At 37.8% G+C, this 26,618-nt stretch overlaps 1 non-coding gene across 1 annotated transcript; it reads right to left on the bottom strand.

Moving 5' to 3' along the window:
* Window positions 1-2,177: 2,177 nt before the first annotated feature.
* LOC141637391 (small nucleolar RNA R71) lies at window positions 2,178-2,285 on the bottom strand. Its single transcript, XR_012541775.1, has one exon. It is a non-coding gene; the product is annotated as a small nucleolar RNA R71 (small nucleolar RNA).
* Window positions 2,286-26,618: the final 24,333 nt, after the last annotated feature.

Below are 26,618 nucleotides of genomic sequence, written 5' to 3'. Positions count from 1 at the left end.
AGACAAGACTAGAAAGCCTTTGTACATATTATAGTAGATGGGCAATGATGAAGAAATTCTTGCATACCAGACTAAATCCCGGAGGATTATTGGAAGAAGAAAAGAAGGAAAGGGAGCTGTGACACAATCCGCCCGTCCAACCAAGAAGACGCCCGTCTAAGACGAGGGGAATCCGAGCGTCTTTGCAGAAGGGACGCCCATCCAGCAACGCCACAATCCGCTCGTCCTGCCTAACAATCCGCCTGTCCAGCCACCAGGAAATCTGCCCGTCCCAACACCTTGGACGCTCGGATTCCCTTACAGTCCCATACGTCCTTTCTTCATGCTCCATGAAAGATGCGCATATTTATGAAAGACCGGCCAAAAGGAGACCGGCATCTCTTTTGAGAGAAGCGATTCCTCAAGGACTTAATCGTCATTTAAGCCCTTAGTAAACCCTAATTTGTGTACCTAATCCCCACTATAAATACCCCATTAGTCTAATTAGTTAATCATGTTCTTCTTATCAATCTCTAGTGTAGTTTATATCATTCTAATCTCTTCTTAATCTTGTAATCAACTTTTAATCAAGTCTTAATACAAATCTCAATTCCTTAATTTCTCTTTTGTTCATCTTTTATTTTAGGTAATTGAAGATTATTTGGGTTATTATTGGGAGAATGACAACCTTCCAATCAATCATCAAGTACTTCTATTATTCTTTGCTTTATTTTGGAATCATTAGTAGGTATAATCCTCTTAATCCCTTTTTAATTATTGTTAATCATCTTCATTTATTCATCATGTTTTGCTTTGTTAATGTGATTGACAACCTTATTAACATGCTAAACTTGATAATGAGTGAGTAGTTTCTTTAACTAGGGTTAATGGGTAATTAGGGGAAACCAACATGGGGGATGATTCATGCTTAATTTAATATGTTTTCATAGTTTATTTGCTTGCTTGTTGTAATCGCAACTTATGCACATGTTATGTTTGATGAATTGCGAGCCTATGAATCCTTCCATTTTTTACCCATCACTTACCTTTTCAATGAGACTTGTAAGACATAAACCAACTCGAGTCTCATTAGACCATGCATATAGTTCAGTAGGAGGGATTAAGTCGACTTGTAGGTGTTGTACAATCTAATCGATTCCCATGAATCCCCTATCACCCCATGACACCCTAGTGCTTTTAATCAATTTTTTACATCCCTTTTTAATCATCTTGCTTGTTTACTTTTATTGTTATTTAGTTTTAGTGATCTTCTCATCTTAACCCCAAATCGTGACACCCCTAGACACCACTACTTGCAATCGAAAATCCTACATCAATACCCGTCCCTTGGGATCCGACCTTTACTTGCCTCTTTACATTAAGTAGAGTTGTTTGTGAAGTTATAAATATTGTTTTTGTCTAGGTGCTCCTAACGACAAGTAACCGAAAAGTAAAAGCTCCGAGTGAGAAATTCTGACCAAAAATGGCACCGTTGCCGGGGACGGTGTTAACTTGATTTGATTTTCATAGATTGTTATTAGTTGTGTCTTTATTTGCCATGGGGAAGTAAAATTCCTCATGGTTTGTTCTAATTATTTTCGAGTTGTTTGATATTTTGCATGTCTAGAAGATCACAAGGTAACTTGTTACCCATTTATCACGAAATTGAAAGGACTTTGACAAACAATAGAAGACTTGCTAGAGGTACTTTGAGAGGTATTGGTGACGTTGTAGATATTTAACCAAACACTATTGAGTTTATCAACCCTTTTGCAAGAGAAGGTGAGGAGAACCCAACACCCAATCCAACACAAAATCAACCCACAATGCCTAAATTTTCATCACATTCCGTACCAACCGAGGAGAACCTACCCAATGGTACTCCCACAACACAACACTTCTCCGGAAATTTTATTGCCAAATCCGCATTTATCCAATTAGTCGAAAGAAGCCAATTTGGGGGGATGCCTAGTGAAGACCCCCACTCTCACATAGACACTTTTTGTGACTATTGTGATGCGATTTCACAAACCGGTGTAACTCAAGACCAAATTCGATGGGTCTTATTTCCTTTTTCTCTAATCGGCACCGCAAAACAATGGTTGAAAGGCCTTCATAAGGCTACTCTTGGAATTGACTCTTGGAATAAGTTGGCTCTAGCTTTCTACAAAAAATTCTACCCTCCGGAAAAGACTAACATGCTAAGAGCTCAAATTACGGTTTTTAAGCAAAGGGATGAAGAATCTTTGTATGAAGCTTGGGAGCGGTTCAAAAGAATTTGTCACTCATGTCCTCATCATGGACATAGCGAGTGGTTCTTGGTACAACAATTTTGGAATGGTCTTTATGAAGACTCAATAAACATTCTCAAGATGGGATCAAATGGTATGTTTACCGAAGTTGGCGATAATCAAACTTGGAACAAAATTGAGGAAATGGCGGTCCATAATTCACAATATAGTATACCTCGCAAGGCTACTAGAGGAGGAAAGCATGAAGTGGACTATTTTACTTAATTGGGTGCTCAACTTAGTGCTCACATTGAGACCATAAACTTGAAGTTTGAGAAGGCTATGGCTAAACTTGAAGAAGCCTTAAAATCATCAAAGCATCATGTTAATGCCATGGTCGCATCTTCATTAATCCCAAGTGGGATATGTGAGAATTGTGGAACTTTGGGACATGACCAAAGTGAATGTAGGGGAACAAACGAACAAGTGAATGCTTTTCAAGCATACAAGAGTGGTACCCCTTATTCCAATTATTACAAAGAAAACACCAAATTCCACCCAAATCTCTCATACAAAAGCCAAAATGTTCAAAACCCTCAACCAACATACACCCCACCTCCCATGAGAAACCAAAACCAAAGACCCTTTTTCAACCAAAACCAAGGTTACCAAAACCAAACTCCATACAATCAACAAAATGACCAAGGTTTTGATGTTCAAAAAGCGGTCCTCCAAATGCAAAAGAATCAACAAGAGTTTTTCACTCAAATGCAAAAGGATAGTCAAGCAAAGGACATCACCATCAACACCATCCTAGCCCACACAAAAATGTTGGAAACTCAATTGACCCAACTAGCATCTTCGAGTTCTCAAAGACAAAAGGGGAAATTACCACCTCAAAGTAATCCCCCAAGATATGAAACGGTTAGTGCCATTCACTTGAGGAGTGGTACGAGATATGAAAGACCAAAGAAGCAAGTTGAGGATGAATTTGTGGAAGCTAGTGACAAAGAAGAAGTTTTGCAAAACTCCAAGGAAGGAGAACCAACAAAAGAAGAAGTTTCAAAGAAAAGTCAAGAAAAGGCCAAGGAGAAGGAGCCCATTGTGATTAGACTTCCATTCCCAAGTCGTCAAGCTAAACCTAAGTTCGATGACCAACTTGGAAAATTTATGGAAATTGTGAAGAATTTGGAAGTCTCGATTCCTTTCACGGAATTAATCAATCACGTACCGGGCTATGCAAAGTACATGAAGGACATCCTTACGAAAAAGAAGTCGATCCGGAAGCTTGAAACTATCGCCTTCACTAAGGTGAGTAGTGTAATCCTTCAAGGGAGTCACCTCCGAAACTTAAAGACCCGGGAAGCTTCTCAATACCGTGTACCATTGGCGACACCACGATCAACAAGGCTTTGTGTGATCTAGGAGCAAGCGTGAGTGTTATGCCATATTCGGTTAGTAAAAGGTTAGGGATGGGAGAGCTTAAATGTACCAACATCACACTCCAAATGGCCGATAGATTGACGAAGACACCGTTAGGGATATGGGAAGATGTTCCCGTAAGAGTTGGGAAATTTTTCATCCCGGTGGACTTTGTCATTGTTGACATGGAAGAAGACTCCAATATTCCTATCATTCTAGGTAGACCTTTCTTGCACACCGCGGGTGCGGTGATAGATGTGAAGCACGGAGAGCTTACTCTAGAAGTGGGAGACGGGAGCATAACTTTCAATCTTGACAAGACCATGAGAGCTCCCCGTTTGCATGAGCCATGCTTTATGGTTGATCACTATAGCCGGAAGGATGATAAGAAGAAGTCGTAACTCCAATGGAAAAAGAAAGTTGATGATGCTCCATCAAAAGAGCAAGAGAATAGCAACAAAGAGAGCTTGAAAAGCTCACCTATGACAAGTGAAGAGGATGGACTCATTGGCCAAAACAAGAAAGAAGGAGAGTTGTCTTTATTAACTCAAGAGATTTTTAATGATCAAGTAGACGAAGTTTGCGGTCTTTGGGATGATGAGTTCGAAGGGATATTCAATCCCTACATTGGTAATGCTATGAACCAAGACCCTAATGGAGAACAACAAGTGCAAAGATCTATTGAGGATCTTTATCATGACAATGAACAAGTTTTCGACTACTTGTTCAAGGTGTTGAGTAACATCAACAACACCTTGAACATGCCCCCTTAACATCTCACATTGGAAGAGAGTTTGGTGGAGTCCTCTCCAAATCACCATTTGTAAATATTCTAACTCCCTAACTTGCATTTCAATTCTTACATTGCATTTTTGTCATTTTTGGATTTATATTTTTATGCCTTGATCAAGACATTCATCATTTTTGAGAGAAGTGAAGGAGGGACTTATGATTTTATTAATGTGTAGTGCCTTGACTTAGTGTGGGGATGGCAATTGCCTAGGCTATTCATGCCTTTGTAGTGCCCCTACAATTAAGAACATGATAATTGAAGAATGAAAATGTTACGGGTTATGCAGCACCCACGGATGGACCTGAATCCATGTGGACAGGGTGGAATCCAAGCGTTTGATGAAAGAATCCGCTCGTCCTGATGAATCCGAGCATCCCATGTCATCATCCGCTCGTCTGGCTGAGCTGTGGAATTCAAGAAAATGGTCTGTCATAGAATCCGAGCGTCCCAGAGAAGAATCCGCCCGTCTAATAGAAGACGCTCGTCTTTATGCTGTTGAAATTTAAGGAATCACCCTGTAACAGAATCCGAGCGTCTTACAATGAATCCGCTCGTCTCACATTGAAGAATCCGCTCGTGTTTGGACAAAGACGCTCGTCCTGAGGCGTCGTTTCCTGAAACAAATCGTGCAGAATCCGAGCGTCCCAGACAACAATCCGCTCGTCCTTGCTGCTGTTTTCAAAATTAACGGGCCTTTTAAACCCTTACTCCCTCAATAAATTTCATTTCTTCTTTATTCAAACACTACCCTCAACACAAAAACCCAAAAAACCTTCATCCTCTACATCAACAAATCAAGATTTCCTCAACCAAATTCAACAAAATCAAATCCAAACTTCCCCACAACAAAAATTAATCACTCCTTTTACAACAAAAAATCATTCAAACACCAAAATCTTCAACCTTTGAGTCGATTTTTAAGATACAAAGCAACATTCTTTCATCTTAAATCGATTTGGGCATAACGAAAAATTGAAGATTTCATTCTCTCTTTGGTGTAATCAACAATGGCAAGAACAAAAGGAGGTAACAAGGCACCCCCAAAGAAGACACTTTCAAAAAGGCAACAAACTCTTCAAGCAAAACAATTGTCTAAGGCATTGGTAGTTCATGAGGCAAGGTTGGAGGTTCAACAAGGTCCCCCTATGGAAGCTAGAACATCAACAACTCCGGTCATTGAGCAACTATCTAATTATCCGGAGGTAATTTTCACTTCCGACTCTCATAGGGATAAATTTGTTCTCTTTTCTAAGAAAACCATTATGCCTACAAAATTTATTTGTGAAGATGCTTTGTCTAAGGTGGGTGTTCTTGAACAAACCAAAACCTTCTTTGAGGCTATGGTGTTGGGTAAATTGTTTACCATGAAAGAGTTGACATACCCCTCCCTCCCATTGGAATTTTTGAGTTCTTTGAAAGTTACAAGGGTGGAAACTAGAACCCACATCGAGTTTCGTCTTGCAAATGTCAATAGACGAATCACTTTTGGTGAATTGAGTAAGATTTTAGGCCTTAGTGATGCCCCGTACTATCACAAGATCCCCGAAAAGTATAACCCCGCTCCTCTTTGGGAAGCAATTTCCGGAAAGAAATTTGTGCGTTTTAATGATAGTCTTGCTCGATTAATCCGCCATCCGGGCATTAGGGTATGGCATAAGGTCATTGGGAACACTTTGATAGCAAGAAATGGCACTAATCATCTTACCAAGCTCGATTTTGTTCTTCTTGAGTCGGCCTTGAACATAGGAAGGGAATATACTAAGCCATATAATGCTCTAAGACTTTTGGTTGAAAGATGGCTTAATGTCGATTGTGGTAAAGAGGGCACCGCTTTTATTGTGAATGGAGGACTAGTTACCTATTTGGCCAAGCACTTTGACCCAAACTTCAACAAAGACAAAACTTATGTGGCGGTCAAAGGAGGTCATCTCATTGATATGGACACCATGATTCACAAGTATACATAGGTCAAGCATGCTCCTCTTGACACCAAATACGGGTGGTTAACCAAAGAAGCTAGGTCCTTCACTTTGCCTTCAAAGATTTGCCGATTGAGTGTTCACCGACCCAACTACCTTCTTCCACTCTCCGAGGAGACCGAGTACATTATTCGACAACAAAGAGGCGAGATTGATGAGCCCTCCTCCTCCATTGTCACACCACCATACCCATTTGAGTATCACGAATTCCAACCCAAGGATGTCGAGGTAGGAAATGATTACTTGACTCTACTCATGAGGGAAATGCACAAGCAAGCTTACAATGATAGAGTGGATGCTTACAAGGCCCAATATCCGCCCCTCCTACATCTAGCTAGACAAGGACTTCTTGATCCATCATGTCCTTTGCCTAGTTGGGCGGATAGGGAAGTTTTCTTTCCTAGCACCTCTAGTAGTGGAAGACCGGGTGGAGAGGAGGATGTTGTTGATGAGGGTGTTGATGAAGAAGGTGAAGAACAAGTGGTTCAAGAGAATGTTGAAGAAGAAGAAGCTCAAGATGAGGAAGGAGAAGAAAGTGAGGAAGAGCAAGGAAGTGAAAGTGGGAGTGGAGATGATTACACTTTTATGGAGGAAGATGATGATAATGATGATACGATGGAGGATTAGCAAACCTTGGAGGCTCCAACACTCTTTCACACCTCTTATGGTTTGTCTACTTCTTTTGTTTTCTTAATTATATTTTGATCATTTGATTAAGGAGTCCTAGTAACATGGAGGACTAACACCTTGGCTCCATTAAGGTGTTCTTTTTATTGTTCCCACATGTAAAATCCAAAATGACACTTTGTAGTTTCATGCATTGCATTCCGTGTGCATGAACTGCCCCAAAATTCAAGAAGTTGAAAATAATGTCTATTTTGGTTTGGGGAAGTCCATCCATACGCATCGGGAGGTAATCTAAATTACGCTCTCCGCCATAACAAAAACCCATGCATCATGTAGTGTAGCTTAGTATAGTTTGCATTTAGTTTAGAAATCATGCATCGTACTTGCATAATTTCCTATCGTATTGGCCATTGGGGACAATGCTCATACTAGTGTGGGGATGGGAAATTCTAACTTGACTTTTATTCAAAAAAATCAAAAAATTTCGAAAATTCAAAAAAATTGAAAAATTGAAAAATCCAAAAACATGTTCATTTCCTTTGTATTTTACTCTTGTATATATTGTTTTGTATACATTATGTTTGTCTATCCTTGTTCACATTGATCGACTATGCCACATCCGAGACATGAGGATATAGAAGACCGCATGGTATGATCTTTCCAATCTCCTTTTTCCTCTTTATGTTAATGACTATGTGGCTTTATTTTGATTGATGCGGTATAAACAATGTGAATTTAGGATTGCATTTAGATTATTTGGCATATTAGTTGGTAGAATCATATGCATTAGGTTGTATATATGTTAGTTGCATCATGGCATGTAGTTGCATGTTAGAAAAATTTTGTGAAACCGTCTATTTGGGAAGCTTGACAAGTGTATATAGGACCTAGTAGATGCTTTTTCTTCTTAAGACTTTACTTGTTAGAATACTTGTAAAACACCCTAGGATGTGTCATCTAGTATCCTTTGACCCATGGATTAAGGCCTAGTCAAGAGTACCTTGTGGTGCTCCTTGGCTACCGTTTATTCCAAGGTGACCCTTGAAACCATGAAACCATCATCCATGTTCTACCATACATTTTGTCATCAAAGGGAATGGGCACAAAAATTATTCAAAATTGAGTTCAAGAAAAGAAAGGAAAAGAAAAAGTTTGCAAATTGCATCAAAAAGAAAAGAGGAGTAACAAAAAATAAAAACTCCTATGCTTCAAATATAAGCCACCCTCGCTACTAATTGGGGTGACTTTGAAAATGTTCAAAAGAAAAATGCAAAAGTTGAAAAGTTGTCAAGTATTGAAATGCCAAAAATCAAAAGAAATGGCAAAAAGAAAGTGTTCTCAAATGTTATATGCCACAAAAAATTAGGGGGAAAAACAACAAAAGCAAACTCCCAAATGAAACTCAAATACTATCGATCCCTTTATCCATCGTATCCATTTTTATGCATGGTAGAGAGGGGACGACCCTTCTTCTTGTCTAGGCAAGAGGGGGAATTCCACGATCCTCCAGTGTTTCTAACACCATAGGGAGTCTATTCTTGACAAAAGCATTTAACGATTGAGGACAAAGGTACCCTAGCTTGACACAACTTGGAGGTGATTTATTGGTATCCTTCTAGGCTTAGTAGTTTGAAGAAATTGCATCTATGAAGGAGTGTGTACCCTTGAATTGCTTCCCTTGTAAATAATTTCCGCCAATTAGATGAGGAAAGTGGCTATTCTTTTGTAGATGCATCCATTACTTGATTTGTGTGCTTTAGTGCTTGGATGTATCGCCATTTTGGCAAGACCCACCTTGCCTTGCAAGAAGGCATCATACCTCATGGTTGTCTTGTTGTGAGTTGAAGAGGCGGAGTGAGACCCGCTAATTGTCTCATATCGGCTATGTTATTAGGTTAGTTTAAATAACGGTCCTAGTTTAGTTACCTCTTTACTCGGGACGAGCAAAGGTTCGGCTTGGGGATATTTGATGTGACCATTATTTGAGCACATTTCGTCCCCTAATTAGCCTCGTTCCTATGCTTTTTAGTGCATAATTGGGTCATTTACTATCTTTATTCCTTTGTTTTGCATATTCTTTGAGGTTTTGTTTCCTTGGTAAGAGAGGAATGCAAACCTTGCTTTTTCATGGCGAAATGGAGCTAAATTGATCGAATCTAATGACCAAGCATCAAAGAGAAGACAAGACTAGAAGGCCGTTTTACATATTATAGTAGATGGGCAATGATGAATATATCCTTGCATCCCCGACTAAATCCCGGAGGATTATTGGAAGAAGAAAAGAAGGAAAGGGAGCTGTGACACAATCCGCCCGTCCAACCAAGAAGACGCCTGTCCAAGACGAGGGGAATCCGAGCGTCTTTGTAGAAGGGACGCCCGTCCAGCAACGCCACAATCCGCTCATCCTGCCCAACAATCCGCCCGTCCAGCCACCAAGAAATCTGCCCGTCCCGACACCTTAGACGCTCGGATTCCCTTACAGTCCCATACGTCCTTTCTTCATGCTCCATGAAAGATGCGCATAATTATGAAAGACCGGCCAAAAGGAGACCGGCATCTCTTTTGAGAGGAGCGATTCCTCAAGGACTTAATCGTCATTTAAGCCCTTAGTAAACCCTAATTTGTGTACCTAATCCCCACTATAAATACCCCATTAGTCTAATTAGATAATCATGTTGTTCTTATCAATCTCTAGTGTAGTTTAGATCATTCTAATCTCTTCTTAATATTGTAATTAACTTTTAATCAAGTCTTAATACAAACCTCATTTCCTTAATTTCTCTTTTGTTCATCTTTTATTTTGGGTAATTGATGATTATTTGGGTTATTATAGGGAGATTGACAACCTTCCAATCAATCATCAAGTACTTCTATTATTCTTTGCTTTATTTTGGAATCATTAGTAGGTATAATCCTCTTAATCCCTTTTTAATTATTGTTAATCATCTTCATTTATTCATCACGTTTTGCTTTGTTAATGTGATTGACAACCTTATTAACATGCTAAACATGACAATGAGTGTGTAGTTTCTTTAACTAGGGTTAATGGGTAATTAGGGGAAACCAACATGGGGGATGATTCATGCTTAATTTAATATGTTTTCATAGTTTATTTGCTTGCTTGTTGTGATCGCAACTTATGCACATGTTATGTTTGATGAATTGCGAGCCTATGAATCCTTGCATTTTTTACCCATCACTTACCTTTTCAATGAGACTTGTAAGACATAAACCAACTCGAGTCTCATTAGATCATGCATATAGTTCAGTAGGAGGGATTAAGTCGACTTGTAGGTGTTGTACAATCTAATCGATTCGGCTCTGGGACCTAAACCTTCCTAGGATTGTAAGATATAAACCAACTCGATCCGTCACAACAATAATTGCTTGCTTATAATTTGAGAATATGTCTGTATGATCAATTCCCATGAATCCCCTATCACCCCATGACACCCTAGTGCTTTTAATCAATTTTTTACATCCCTTTTTAATCATCTTGCTTGTTTACTTTTATTGCTATTTAGTTTTAGTGATCTTCTCATCTCAACCCCAAATCGTGACACCCCTAGACACCGCTACTTGCAATCGAAAATCCTATATCAATACCCGTCCCTTGGGATCCGACTTTTACTTGCCTCTTTACATTAAGTAGAGTTGTTTGTGAAGTTATAAATATTGTTTTTGTCTAGGTGCTCCTAACAACAAGTAACCGAAAAGTAAAAGCTCCAAGTGAGAAATTCCAACCAGTGTCACATTTTACCCCCCTAAAAATAAACTTCGTCCTGAAGTTCGCCCACAACTACTACCACAACACTAATAAACATTCACATAACTAAGCACCATCCAACACAATTATCCATTTACGATTATCAATCACACCAATCTTATCACAAGGTATACAAATAATAACTCAAAAAATTTGTCGTATTACATTCCTTCCCCCTAAAAGCAAGGTTACGTCCCCGTAACCGCAATTATCAAAGCAATATTTAAACAAGGCAAACAAAACTCCTAAGACAAACTAAACAATATTAATTTTAAATTACCCCACACTGTAATATCTCCCAAAGGGCCAAGGTACGAATTAGGGGCGCTTTCCTAACCGTACTAAGAGGGGCTCCTAACAGTTTCTACCCGGGGTTCATTTTATTTAGACACATCCTAAGTTCATTATCATTCATTGGTTAGGCCTGAGGATCGTTTTTCTCTTATACCACTTTGTAACACCCCCATTTTTTCAGGAGCCTTTAGCCAGACATCCTAAGTAAATTATAGGGTTACCATCTCCGTTTTCCGGAGGTAGTGAATAACAAGGTACAACAAACCAAACTACTTTAATTAAAACTTTAGCGATTACATGTTTGTTACAAATTAACCAACTAAACTTAATATAAAATAAGATAACACTCCCAGCTGAAATAAATAAAGTGATTAAATAATCTATGTGGTCTAGAGTTCTAGGTAGATTTTCCAAGTCCTCACGCATTCCCATAAGCTCCGAAGTCAGCTAATCTCTAGTACCTATCAAATCTGTTCCCCATTATGGTTCATCACAGGTGTTTAGGAATACACTCTCAACCACGAGGTTTAATAGGAATAACCAACAACAAGTCGAAGTGAAATGATATGATATATATTGCCAATACAATTGAGCTCATCACCCGAAACACCCATTCATCTCGCTAATCCATGGCCCAACCGAAGTTGAAGTATCCACCATCCCAACCGAAGTTGTGGTATCCACCACCCCAGTATATCACTGAGGTATCCAATACAATTGTGATGTTCAATAATAATAGTAATCATCCCAGAACGAGTCTGAGGTATCCAATAATTATGATATGAATAAACCAATAACCAAATATAAACCAATGACATATAATCCACATTCGATAATTTATCCAACGACAATTAACCACACAGTTCCACAGTTCCTCTTATCAAATAAATAGCAAGACAAGTTGAGTAGTTATCCTACCTCGCACCAAATATATTCCAATAGCAAATCCAATTAAGCAGCTTAAGCACGACTCAGAAATACTTCTCCTCAAAACCGTCACCTAATAGCAATTATAATAACTATAATTACTAATTATTCTAATTATATAAATTATAAAACAGTTGAACTAATTAATTATATTAATTATTACGTAACTTAGTAATTTAAACCCGTCTTAAAACAACCCGGCTAATTATTCATAAATTATAACGATTGCATTTACCATTTAACTTATTAATTAAAAACTCGTCTGAACTAACCAACCCATGAATAAACCCGTGGATAAATATAAAACAGTGTCAGCACCCAAATAAACCCGTCTTCAAAACTAAAACCCAACACCCCATTATATAATAATAAAATAAAATAAAAACAAGTCATAACCCACACCGTGATTCACGTCTTCCCTTACCCCACACACACCTCACACCCATCGGCAGCCCTCCTAGCACGACCATCTACCACCCGCCATCACCACCGTGCACCACCATCATCACCGTGCACCACCACCCTCGACACCGCACCCATGACAGCCCCAACTACGAACTCCCATGCTTCTTATCAACATAATTAAGAACCCGACGCAATCTATATAATTCCCGACTTACACCACTATTTACGACCACCACCAACAACCGCCACTACGACCACCACCAAACCTAGCCCCGACCGCACCCAGTACCACCAATAACCCAACGACAACAATAATAATTCTATACAACACGGCTTCCATCACAACAAAGCACAACCATACAACCACCAATCCACCACAGTTGTAACCACTGATCCATGATAGTTCCAGGGGAGGTCCATCACTCGCTAGACCCAATAATAACACCCCAACAACGACCCAACACCGGCAGCAACAACACAAGCACTCCTTCCCCTGTTTTTGCGAATTTTCGGCAACTACCAGCACAAACCCTAACCTTTAAGCATCCCTGACCACCCACAAAGGTAGACCGTTCACCCCGATGTCAACCCTACCGTCGGTCAGGTCAGGGTCACCCAAAACAGGGGTCAAAAACTCATATACTCAACCGAACAAACTTCCCCAACCACCAACGAAAAACCTAATAATATCCCCCTTCCCGCCGATCAACGGTGATCAACGATAGGTCATAGTCACTCCCTGATGGTCCATTGTCACAACTATGGTCACGGCTTGTCCTACGGTGGTCTAGTTTACGAGTTATGGCATGGCAAAGAGTATACATGAGACGGTCTTACCTCGAGGTAATTAGCTATGTAGATTCCGTCTTAATTCCTTCTACGTCACTTCCTCTTCTCTCAAATTTTCTGTTTGCATATGATAAACTAGGGCAAGGTATTTATCTCTATTTATAGGGTAGGTTTTGATCTATAAGAGAGCAACTAGGAAACTATGTAATTACCTTATTACTATTATTATTATGAAATACGATTATTATTATTATTATTATTATTATTATTATTATTATTATTATTATTATTATTATTATTATTATTATTATTATTATTATTATTATTATTATTATTATTATTATTATTATTATTATTATTATTATTATTATTATTATTATTATTGTTATTGTTATTATTATTATTATTATCAAAGCAATATTTAAACAAGGCAAACAAAACTCCTAAGACAAAATAAACAATATTCATTTTAAATTATCCCACACTGTTATATCTCCGAAAGGTAACCGGTTCAAAATCGGAAGGGCCAAGGTGCGAATTAGGGCGCTTTCCTAACGGTACTAAGAGGGGCTCCTAACAGTTTCTACCCGGGGGTTCATTTTATTTAGACACATCCTAAGTTCATTATTATTCATTGGTTAGGCACGAGGATCGTTTTGCTCTGATACCACTTTGTAACACCCCCATTTTTTCAGGAACCTTTAGTTAGACATCCTAAGTAAATGAGTGCGTTACCATCTCCGTTTTCCGGAGGTAGTGAATAACAAAGTACAACAAACCAAAGTACTTTAATTAAAACTTTAGCGATTACATGTTTGTTACAAATTAACCAACTAAACTTAATATAAAATAAGATACAACTCTCAGCAGAAATAAATAAAGTAATTAAATAATCTATGTGGTCTAGACTTCTAGGTAGATTGTCCAAGTCCTCACGCATTCCCATAAGCTCCGAAGTCAGCTAATCTCTAGTACCTGTCAAATCTGTTCCCCATTATGGTTCATCACAGGTGTTCACGAATACACTATCAACCACGAGGTTTAGTAGGAATAACCAACAACTAGTCGAAGTGAAATGATATGATATATAATGCCAATACAATTGAGCTCATCACCCGAAACACCCATTCATCTCGCTAATCCCTGGCCCAACCGAAGTTGAAGTATCCACCATCCCAACCGATATTGTGGTATCCACCACCCCAGTATATCACTGAGGTATCCAATACAATTGTGATGTTCAATAATAATAGTAATCATCCCAGAACGAGTCTGAGGTATCCAATAATTATGATATGAATAAACCAATAACTAAATATAAACCAATGACATATAATCCACATTCGATAATTTATCCAACGACAATTAACCACACAGTTCCACAGTTCCTCTTATCAAATAAATAGCAAGACAAGTTGAGTAGTTATCCTACCTCGCACCAAATATATTCCAATAGCAAATCCAATTAAGCAGCTTAAGCACGACTCAGAAATACTTCTCCTCAAAACCGTCACCTAATAGCAATTATAATAACTATAATTACTAATTATTCTAATTATATAAATTATAAAACAGTTGAACTAATTAATTATATTAATTATTACGTAACTTAGTAATTTAAACCCGTCTTAAAACAACCCGGCTAATTATTCATAAATTATAACGATTGCATTTACCATTTAACTTATTAATTAAAAACTCGTCTGAACTAACCAACCCATGAATAAACCCGTGGATAAATATAAACCCGTGTCAGCACCCAAATAAACCCGTCTTCAAAACTAAAACCCAACACCCCATTATATAATAATAAAATAAAATAAAAACAAGTCATAACCCACACCGTGATTCACGTCTTCCCTTACCCCACACACACCTCATACCCCTCGGCAGCCCTCCTAGCACGACCATCTACCACCCGCTATCACCACCGTGCACCACCATCATCACCGTCAGCCACCACCCTCGACACCGCACCCATGACAGCCCCAACTACGAACTCCCATGCTTCTTATCAACATAATTAAGAACCCGACGCAATCTATATAATTCCCGACATACACCACTATTTACGACCACCACCAACAACCGCCACTACGACCACCACCAAACCTAGCCCCGACCGCACCCAGTACCACCAATAACCCAACGACAACAATAATAATTCTATACAACACGGCTTCCATCACAACAAAGCACAACCATACAACCACCAATCCACCACAGTTGTAACCACTGATCCATGATAGTTCCAGGGGAGGTCCATCACTCGCTAGACCCAATAACAACACCCCAACAACGACCCAACACCCAAAGAACAACACAAGCACTCCTTCCCCTGTTTTTGCGAAATTTCGGCAACTACCAGCATAAACCCTAACCTTTAAGCATCCCTGACCACCCACAAAGGTAGACCGTTCACCCCGATGTCAACCCTACCGTCGGTCAGGTCAGGGTCACCCAAAACAGGGGTAAAAAACTCATATACTCAACCGAACAAACTTCCCCAACCACCAACGAAAAACCTAATAATATCCCCCTTCCCGCCGATCAACGGTGATCAACGATAGGTCATAGTCACTCCCTGATGGTCCATTGTCACAACTATGGTCACGGCTTGTCCTACAGTGGTCTAGTTTACGAGTTACGGCATGGCAAAGAGTATACATGAGACGGTCTTACCTCGAGGTAATTAGCTATGTAGATTCCGTCTTAATTCCTTCTACGTCACTTCCTCTTCTCTCAAATTTTCTGTATGCATATGATAAACTAGGGCAAGGTATTTATCTCTATTTATAGGGTAGGTTTTGATCTATAAGAGAGCAACTAGGAAACTATGTAATTACCTTATTACTATTATTATTATGAAATACGATTATTATTATTATTATTATTATTATTATTATTATTATTATTATTATTATTATTATTATTATTATTATTATTATTATTATTATTATTATTATTATTATTATTATTATTATTATTATTATTATTATTATTATTATTATTATTATTATTATTATTATTATTATTATTATTATTATTATTATTATTATTATTATTATTATTATTATTATTGTTATTGTTATTATTATTATTATTATTATCAAAGCAATATTTAAACAAGGCAAACAAAACTCCTAAGACAAAATAAACAATATTCATTTTAAATTATCCCACACTGTAATATCTCCGAAAGGTAACCGGTTCAAAACTGGAAGGGCCAAGGTACGAATTAGGGGCGCTTTCCTAACCGTACTAAGAGGGGCTCCTAACAGTTTCTACCCGGGGTTCATTTTATTTAGACACATCCTAAGTTCATTATCATTCATTGGTTAGGCGTGAGGATCGTTTTGCTCTGATACCACTTTGTAACACCCCTATTTTTTCAGGAACCTTTAGTTAGACATCCTAAGTAAATGAGTGCGTTACCATCTCCGATTTCCGGAGGTAGTGAATAACAAAGTACAACAAACCAAAGTACTTTAATTAAAACTTTAGCGATTACATGTTTGTTACAAATTAACCAACTAAACTTAATATAAAATAAGATACAACTCTCAGCAGAAATAAATAAAGTGATTAAATAATCTATGTGGTCTAGACTTCTAGGTAGATTGTCCAAGTCCTCACGCATTCCCATAAGCTCCAAGTCGGCTAATCTCTAGTACCAGTCAAATCTGTTCCCCATTATGGTTCATCACAGGTGTTCACGAATACACTATCAACCACGAGGTTTAGTAGGAATAACCAACAACTAGTCGAAGTGAAATGATATGATATATAATGCCAATACGATTGAGCTCATCACCCGAAACACCCATTCATCTCGCTAATCCCTGGCCCAACCGAAGTTGAAGTATCCACCATCCCAACCGAAGTTGTGGTATCCACCACCCCAAAGATATCACTAAGGTATCCAATACAATTGTGATGTTCAATAATAATAGTAATCATCCCGAACGAGTCTCCGAGGTATCCAATAATTATGATATGAATAAACCAATAACCAAATATAAACCAATGACATATAATCCACATTCGATAATTTATCCAACGACAATTAACCACACGGTTCCACGTTCCTCTTATTAAATAAATAGCAAGACAAGTTGAGTAGTTATCCTACCTCGCACCAAATATATTCCAATAGCAAATCCAATTAAGCAGCTTAAGCACGACTCAAAAATACTTCTCCTCAAAACCGTCACCTAATAGCAATTATAATAACTATAATTACTAATTATTCTAATTATATAAATTATAAAACAGTTGAACTAATTAATTATATTAATTATTACGTAACTTAGTAATTTAAACCCGTCTTAAAACAACCCGGCTAATTATTCATAAATTATAACGATTGCATTTACCATTTAACTTATTAATTAAAAACTCGTCTGAACTAACCAACCCATGAATAAACCCGTGGATAAATATAAACCCGTGTCAGCACCCAAATAAACCCGTCTTCAAAACTAAAACCCAACACCCCATTATATAATAATAAAATAAAATAAAAACAAGTCATAACCCACACCGTGATTCACGTCTTCCCTTACCCCACACACACCTCACACCCCTCGGCAGCCCTCCTAGCACGACCATCTACCACCCGCCATCACCACCGTGCACCACCATCATCACCGTCAGCCACCACCCTCGACACCGCACCCATGACAGCCCCAACTACGAACTCCCATGCTTCTTATCAACATAATTAAGAACCCGACGCAATCTATATAATTCCCGACTTACACCACTATTTACGACCACCACCAACAACCGCCACTACGACCACCACCAAACCTAGCCCCGACCGCACCCAGTACCACCAATCAACCAACGACAACAATAATAATTCTATACAACACGGCTTCCATCACAACAAAGCACAACCATACTACCACCAATCCACCACAGTTGTAACCACTGATCCATGATAGTTCCAGGGGAGGTCCATCACTCGCTAGACCCAATAACAACACCCCAACAACGACCCAACACCGGCAGCAACAACACAAGCACTCCTTCCCCTGTTTTTGCGAAATTTCGGCAACTACCAGCATAAACCCTAACCTTTAAGCATCCCTGACCACCCACAAAGGTAGACCGTTCACCCCGATGTCAACCCTACCGTCGGTCAGTCGGGGTCACCAAAACAGGGTAAAAACTCATATACTCAACCGAACAAACTTCCCCAACCACCAACGAAAAACCTAATAATATCCCCCTTCCCGCCGATCAACGGTGATCAACGATAGGTCATAGTCACTCCCTGATGGTCCATTGTCACAACTATGGTCACGGCTTGTCCTACAGTGGTCTAGTTTACGAGTTACGGCATGGCAAAGAGTATACATGAGACGGTCTTACCTCGAGGTAATTAGCTATGTAGATTCCGTCTTAATTCCTTCTACGTCACTTCCTCTTCTCTCAAATTTTACTCGTTTGCATATGATAAACTAGGGCAAGGTATTTATCTCTATTTATAGGGTAGGTTTTGATCTATAAGAGAGCAACTAGGAAACTATGTAATTACCTTATTACTATTATTATTATGAAATACGATTATTATTATTATTATTATTATTATTATTATTATTATTATTATTATTATTATTATTATTATTATTATTATTATTATTATTATTATTATTATTATTATTATTATTATTATTATTATTATTATTATTATTATTATTATTGTTATTATTATTATTATTATTATTATTATTATTATTATTATTATTATTATTATTATTATTATTATTATTATTATTATTATTATTATTATTATTATTATTGTTATTGTTATTATTATTATTATTATTATCAAAGCAATATTTAAACAAGGCAAACAAAACTCCTAAGACAAAATAAACAATATTCATTTTAAATTATCCCACACTGTAATATCTCCGAAAGGTAACCGGTTCAAAACTGGAAGGGCCAAGGTACGAATTAGGGGCGCTTTCCTAACCGTACTAAGAGGGGCTCTAACGCTTTCTACCCGGTTCATTTTATTTAGACACATCCTAAGTTCATTATCATTCATTGGTTAGGCGTGAGGATCGTTTTGCTCTGATACCACTTTGTAACACCCCTATTTTTTCAGGAACCTTTAGTTAGACATCCTAAGTAAATGAGTGCGTTACCATCTCCGATTTCCGGAGGTAGTGAATAACAAAGTACAACAAACCAAAGTACTTTAATTAAAACTTTAGCGATTACATGTTTGTTACAAATTAACCAACTAAACTTAATATAAAATAAGATACAACTCTCAGCAGAAATAAATAAAGTGATTAAATAATCTATGTGGTCTAGACTTCTAGGTAGATTGTCCAAGTCCTCACGCATTCCCATAAGCTCCGAAGTCAGCTAATCTCTAGTACCTGTCAAATCTGTTCCCCATTATGGTTCATCACAGGTGTTCACGAATACACTATCAACCACGAGGTTTAGTAGGAATAACCAACAACTAGTCGAAGTGAAATGATATGATATATAATGCCAATACGATTGAGCTCATCACCCGAAACACCCATTCATCTCGCTAATCCCTGGCCCAACCGAAGTTGAAGTATCCACCATCCCAACCGAAGTTGTGGTATCCACCACCCCAGTATATCACTAAGGTATCCAATACAATTGTGATGTTCAATAATAATAGTAATCATCCCAGAACGAGTCTGAGGTATCCAATAATTATGATATGAATAAACCAATAACCAAATATAAACCAATGACATATAATCCACATTCGATAATTTATCCAACGACAATTAACCACACAGTTCCACAGTTCCTCTTATTAAATAAATAGCAAGACAAGTTGAGTAGTTATCCTACCTCGCACCAAATATATTCCAATAGCAAATCCAATTAAGCAGCTTAAGCACGACTCAAAAATACTTCTCCTCAAAACCGTCACCTAATAGCAATTATAATAACTATAATTACTAATTATTCTAATTATATAAATTATAAAACAGTTGAACTAATTAATTATATTAATTATTACGTAACTTAGTAATTTAAACCCGTCTTAAAACAACCCTTACTAATTATTCATAAATTATAACGATTGCATTTACCATTTAACTTATTAATTAAAAACTCGTCTGAACTAACCAACCCATGAATAAACCCGTGGATAAATATAAACCCGTGTCAGCACCCAAATAAACCCGTCTTCAAAACTAAAACCCAACACCCCATTATATAATAATAAAATAAAATAAAAACAAGTCATAACCCACACCGTGATTCACGTCTTCCCTTACCCCACACACCTCACACCCCTCGCGACCCTCCTAGCACGACCATCTACCACCCGCCATCACCACCGTGCACCACCATCATCACCGTCACCACCACCCTCGACACCGCACCCATGACACCCCACTACGAACTCCCATGCTTCTTATCAACATAATTAAGAACCCGACGCAATCTATATAATTCCCGACTTACACCACTATTTACGACCACCACCAACAACCGCCACTACGACCACCACCAAACCTAGCCCCGACCGCACCCAGTACCACCAATCAACCAACGACAACAATAATAATTCTATACAACACGGCTTCCATCACAACAAAGCACAACCATACTACCACCAATCCACCACAGTTGTAACCACTGATCCATGATAGTTCCAGGGGAGGTCCATCACTCGCTAGACCCAATAACAACACCCCAACAACGACCCAACACCGGCAGCAACAACACAAGCACTCCTTCCCCTGTTTTTGCGAAATTTCGGCAACTACCAGCACAAACCCTAACCTTTAAGCATCCCTGACCACCCAACAAGGTAGACCGTTCACCCCGATGTCAACCCTACCGTCGGTCAGGTCAGGGTCACCCAAAACAGGGGTCAAAAACTCATATACTCAACCGAACAAACTTCCCCAACCACCAACGAAAAACCTAATAATATCCCCCTTCCCGCCGATTAACGGTGATCAACGATAGGTCATAGTCACTCCCTGATGGTCCATTGTCACAACTATGGTCACGGCTTGTCCTACGGTGGTCTAGTTTACGAGTTACGGCATGGCAAAGAGTATACATGAGACGGTCTTACCTCGAGGTAATTAGCTATGTAGATTCCGTCTTAATTCCTTCTACGTCACTTCCTCTTCTCTCAAATTTTCAGTTTGCATATGATAAACTAGGGAAAGGTATTTATCTCTATTTATAGGGTAGGTTTTGATCTATAAGAGAGCAACTAGGAAACTATGTAATTACCTTATTACTATTATTATTATGAAATACGATTATTATTATTATTATTATTATTATTATTATTATTATTATTATTATTATTATTATTATTATTATTATTATTATTATTATTATTATTATTATTATTATTATTATTATTATTATTATTATTATTATTATTATTATCAAAGCAATATTTAAACAAGGCAAACAAAACTCCTAAGACAAAATAAACAATATTCATTTTAAATTATCCCACACTGTAATATCTCCGAAAGGTAACCGGTTCAAAACTGGAAGGGCCAAGGTACGAATTAGGGGCGCTTTCCTAACCGTACTAAGAGGGGCTCCTAACAGTTTCTACCCGAGGTTCATTTTATTTAGACACATCCTAAGTTCATTATCATTCATTGGTTAGGCGTGAGGATCGTTTTGCTCTGATACCACTTTGTAACACCCCCATTTTTTCAGGAACCTTTAGTTAGACATCCTAAGTAAATGAGTGCGTTACCATCTCCGTTTTCCGGAGGTAGTGAATAACAAAGTACAACAAACCAAAGTACTTTAATTAAAACTTTAGCGATTACATGTTTGTTACAAATTAACCAACTAAACTTAATATAAAATAAGATACAACTCTCAGCAGAAATAAATAAAGTGATTAAATAATCTATGTGGTCTAGACTTCTAGGTAGATTGTCCAAGTCCTCACGCATTCCCATAAGCTCCGAAGTCAGCTAATCTCTAGTACCTGTCAAATCTGTTCCCCATTATGGTTCATCACAGGTGTTCACGAATACACTATCACCCACGAGGTTTAGTAGGAATAACCAACAACTAGTCGAAGTGAAATGATATGATATATAATGCCAATACAATTGAGCTCATCACCCGAAACACCCATTCATCTCGCTAATCCCTGGCTCAACCGAAGTTGAAGTATCCACCATCCCAACCGAAGTTGTGGTATCCACCACCCCAGTATATCACTGAGGTATCCAATAAAATTGTGATGTTCAATAATAATAGTAATCATCCCAGAACGAGTCTGGGGTATCCAATAATTATGATATGAATAAACCAATAACCAAATATAAACCAATGACATATAATCCACATTCGATAATTTATCCAACGACAATTAACCACACGTTCCACGCTTCCTCTTATCAAATAAATAGCAAGACAAGTTGAGTAGTTATCCTACCTCGCACCAAATATATTCCAATAGCAAATCCAATTAAGCAGCTTAAGCACGACTCAGAAATACTTCTCCTCAAAACCGTCACCTAATAGCAATTATAATAACTATAATTACTAATTATTCTAATTATATAAATTATAAAAAATGTTGAACTAATTAATTATATTAATTATTACGTAACTTAGTAATTTAAACCCGTCTTAAAACAACCCGGCTAATTATTCATAAATTATAACGATTGCATTTACCATTTAACTTATTAATTAAAAACTCGTCTGAACTAACCAACCCATGAATAAACCCGTGGATAAATATAAACCCGTGTCAGCACCCAAATAAACCCGTCTTCAAAACGAAAACCCAACACCCCATTATATAATAATAAAATAAAATAAAAACAAGTCATAACCCACACCGTGATTCACGTCTTCCCTTACCCCACACACACCTCACACCCCTCGGCAGCCCTCCTAGCACGACCATCTACCACCCGCCATCACCACCGTGCACCACCATCATCACCGTGCACCACCACCCTCGACACCGCACCCATGACAGCCCCAACTACGAACTCCCATGCTTCTTATCAACATAATTAAGAACCCGACGCAATCTATATAATTCCCGACTTACACCACTATTTACGACCACCACCAACAACCGCCACTACGACCACCACCAAACCTAGCCCCGACCGCACCCAGTACCACCAATCAACCAACGACAACAATAATAATTCTATACAACACGGCTTCCATCACAACAAAGCACAACCATACTACCACCAATCCACCACAGTTGTAACCACTGATCCATGATAGTTCCAGGGGAGGTCCATCACTCGCTAGACCCAATAACAACACCCCAACAACTACCCAACACCGGCAGCAACAACACAAGCACTCCTTCCCCTGTTTTTGCGAAATTTCGGCAACTACCAGCACAAACCCTAACCTTTAAGCATCCCTGACCACCCACAAAGGTAGACCGTTCACCCCGATGTCAACCCTACCGTCGGTCAGGTCTGGGTCACCCAAAACAGGGGTCAAAAACTCATATACTCAACCGAACAAACTTCCCCAACCACCAACGAAAAACCTAATAATATCCCCCTTCCCGCCGATCAACGGTGATCAACGATAGGTCATAGTCACTCCCTGATGGTCCATTGTCACAACTATGGTCACGGCTTGTCCTACGGTGGTCTAGTTTACGAGTTACGGCATGGCAAAGAGTATAAATGAGACGGTCTTACCTCGAGGTAATTAGCTATGTAGATTCCGTCTAAATTCCTTCTACGTCACTTCCTCTTATCTCAAATTTTCAGTTTGCATATGATAAACTAGGGCAAGGTATTTATCTCTATTTATAGGGTAGGTTTTGATCTATAAGAGAGCAACTAGGAAACTATGTAATTACCTTATTACTATTATTATTATGAAATACGATTATTATTATTATTATTATTATTATTATTATTATTATTATTATTATTATTATTATTATTATTATTATTATTATTATTATTATTATTATTATTATTATTATTATTATTATTATTCTATATGGGCTATACAACTACTACACAAGCTTGGCCCATTTCCACTTCCAATTTACTCGGTCCATCTCCTTTTCCGACTCATTTATTATTTCATTATATTTCTCATCTTATTTTGATTTATTCATTATAATTGCTGTAATTAGTTATTTAAAATTGTATAAATTATTAATATCACATTTACTAAATTACGGGGTATTACAGTCTTTCCTTCTTAAAATGAACTTCGTCCCGAAGTTCACCCAAAAATGTTATAAAAGGCTCATGAAACCGTCAACACATCTGAATGCCATTTCAACTCAGTATCATTGCAACACAATTAACTTACTTAATCATTATCAAACCATATCATACTTATCAAATGTATCACAAAATTAATTCAAAACACAAAAATGTATCACAAAATAAACTTAAAACATGAGGTGTCACATTCTACCACCCTAAAAATAAACTTCGTCCCAAAGTTCGCCCACAACTACTACCACAACACTAATAAACATTCACATAACTAAGCACCATCCAACACAATTATCCATTTACGATTATCAATCACACCAATCTTATCACAAGGTATACAAATAATAACTCAAAACATTTGTCGTATTACATTCCTCTCCCCTAAAAGCAAGGTTACGTCCCCGTAACCGCAATTATCGAAGCAATATTTAAAAAAGGCAAACAAAACTCCTAAGACAAAATAAACAATATTCATTTTAAATTACCCCACACTGTAATATTTCTCAAAGGTAACCGGTTCAAAACTGGAAGGGCCAAGGTACGAATTAGGCTCGCTTTCCTAACCGTACTAAGAAGGGCTCCTAACAGTTTCTACCCGGGGTTCATTTTATTTAGACACATCCTAAGTTCATTATTATTCATTGGTTAGGCCTGATGATCGTTTTGCTCTGATACCACTTTGTAACACCCCAATTTTTTCAGGAGCCTTTAGCTAGACATCCCAAGTAAATGAGAGCGTTACCATCTCGGTTTTCTCGAGGTAGTGAATAACAAAGTACAACAAACCAAAGTACTTTAATTAAAACTTTAGCGATTACATGTTTATTACAAATTAACCAACTAAATTTAATATAAAATAAGATACAACTCGCAACAGAAATAAATAAAGTTACTAAATAATCTATGTGGTCTAGACTTCTAGGTAGATTGTCCAAGTCCTCACACATTACCATAAGCTCCCAAGTCAGCTAATCTCTAGTACCTGTCAAATCTGCTCTCCATTATGGTTGAGTAGGTGTTCACGAATACACTGAGGTTGAGTAGGACTAACCAACAACAAGTCGAAGTGAAGTGATATGATATATAATGCCAATACAATTGAGATCATCACCCGAAACACCCATTCATCTCACTAATCCCTGGCCCGGGGTATCCATCATTCCAACCGAAGTTGAAGTATCCACCATCCCAACCGAATTTGAGGTATCCATCATCCCAACCGAAGTTGAGGTATCCACCACCCCATTATAACACTGAGGTATCCAACACAATTGTGATGTTCAATAATAATAGTAATCATCCCAGAACGAGTCTGAGGTATCCAATAATTACGATATGAATAAACCAATAACCAAATTATAAATCAATGACATATAATCCACATTCGATAATTCACCCAACGACAATTAACCACACAGTTCCACAGTTCCTCTAATCAAATAAATAGCAAGACAAGTTGAGTAATTATCCTACCTCGCAGCAAATATAATCCAATAGCAAATCCAATTAAGCAGCTGAAGCATGACTCAGAAATATTTCTCCTCAAAACCGTCACCTAATAGCAATTATAATAACTATAATTATTAATTATTCTAATTATATAAATTATAAAAAGATATGACTCAATAAAAAAAAAAAAAAAAAAAAAATCTAGAGAATGAACCCTAGAGAAACCCTTGCAAACCCTACGCAGGAGATCTCTAGCTTCAATTTTCTACATTGATTCTTCATCATGGCACATAATTCTTCAAGCAAGACTAAAAGCAAACGATATAGTAGAGTTACCATGGTGAAATCAGTGCAGAAGAACAAAGGAGCACATCCATTGCCAAAGAAAACAGGGCCATCAGAAGAAGAGGTCATTCGTACTTAACCCATGCAGGAAGTAACAGGGGTACCAGGACTTTCTTTTGATGAGGTTGTTGATGACAATCTGGTTGAAAGCTCGCTTTGGATCACAAAAGGAGGTAAGAAAACTATAGTACAAGATGAAGAGGATGATAAACTAGAAAATCTCATAGAATTCACGAAGGAAGATATTAAGGATGAGATTGAATACTGGAACAATGCAGTTTATTGTTTTGTTTTAGGAGCAAACCCTCCATGGGAGGTGTTGAATGGCATTATCCTTCGTATTTGGCAGAAGAATAATGTTGATAAGAT

The sequence above is a fragment of the Silene latifolia genome, unplaced genomic scaffold, assembly GCF_048544455.1.
Source record: "Silene latifolia isolate original U9 population unplaced genomic scaffold, ASM4854445v1 chrun_scaffold_16, whole genome shotgun sequence".
NCBI classification, from domain to species: domain Eukaryota; kingdom Viridiplantae; phylum Streptophyta; class Magnoliopsida; order Caryophyllales; family Caryophyllaceae; genus Silene; species Silene latifolia.
The sequence above is the reverse complement of the archived record's forward strand: the minus strand, read 5'-3'. Positions and strand labels throughout refer to the sequence as shown.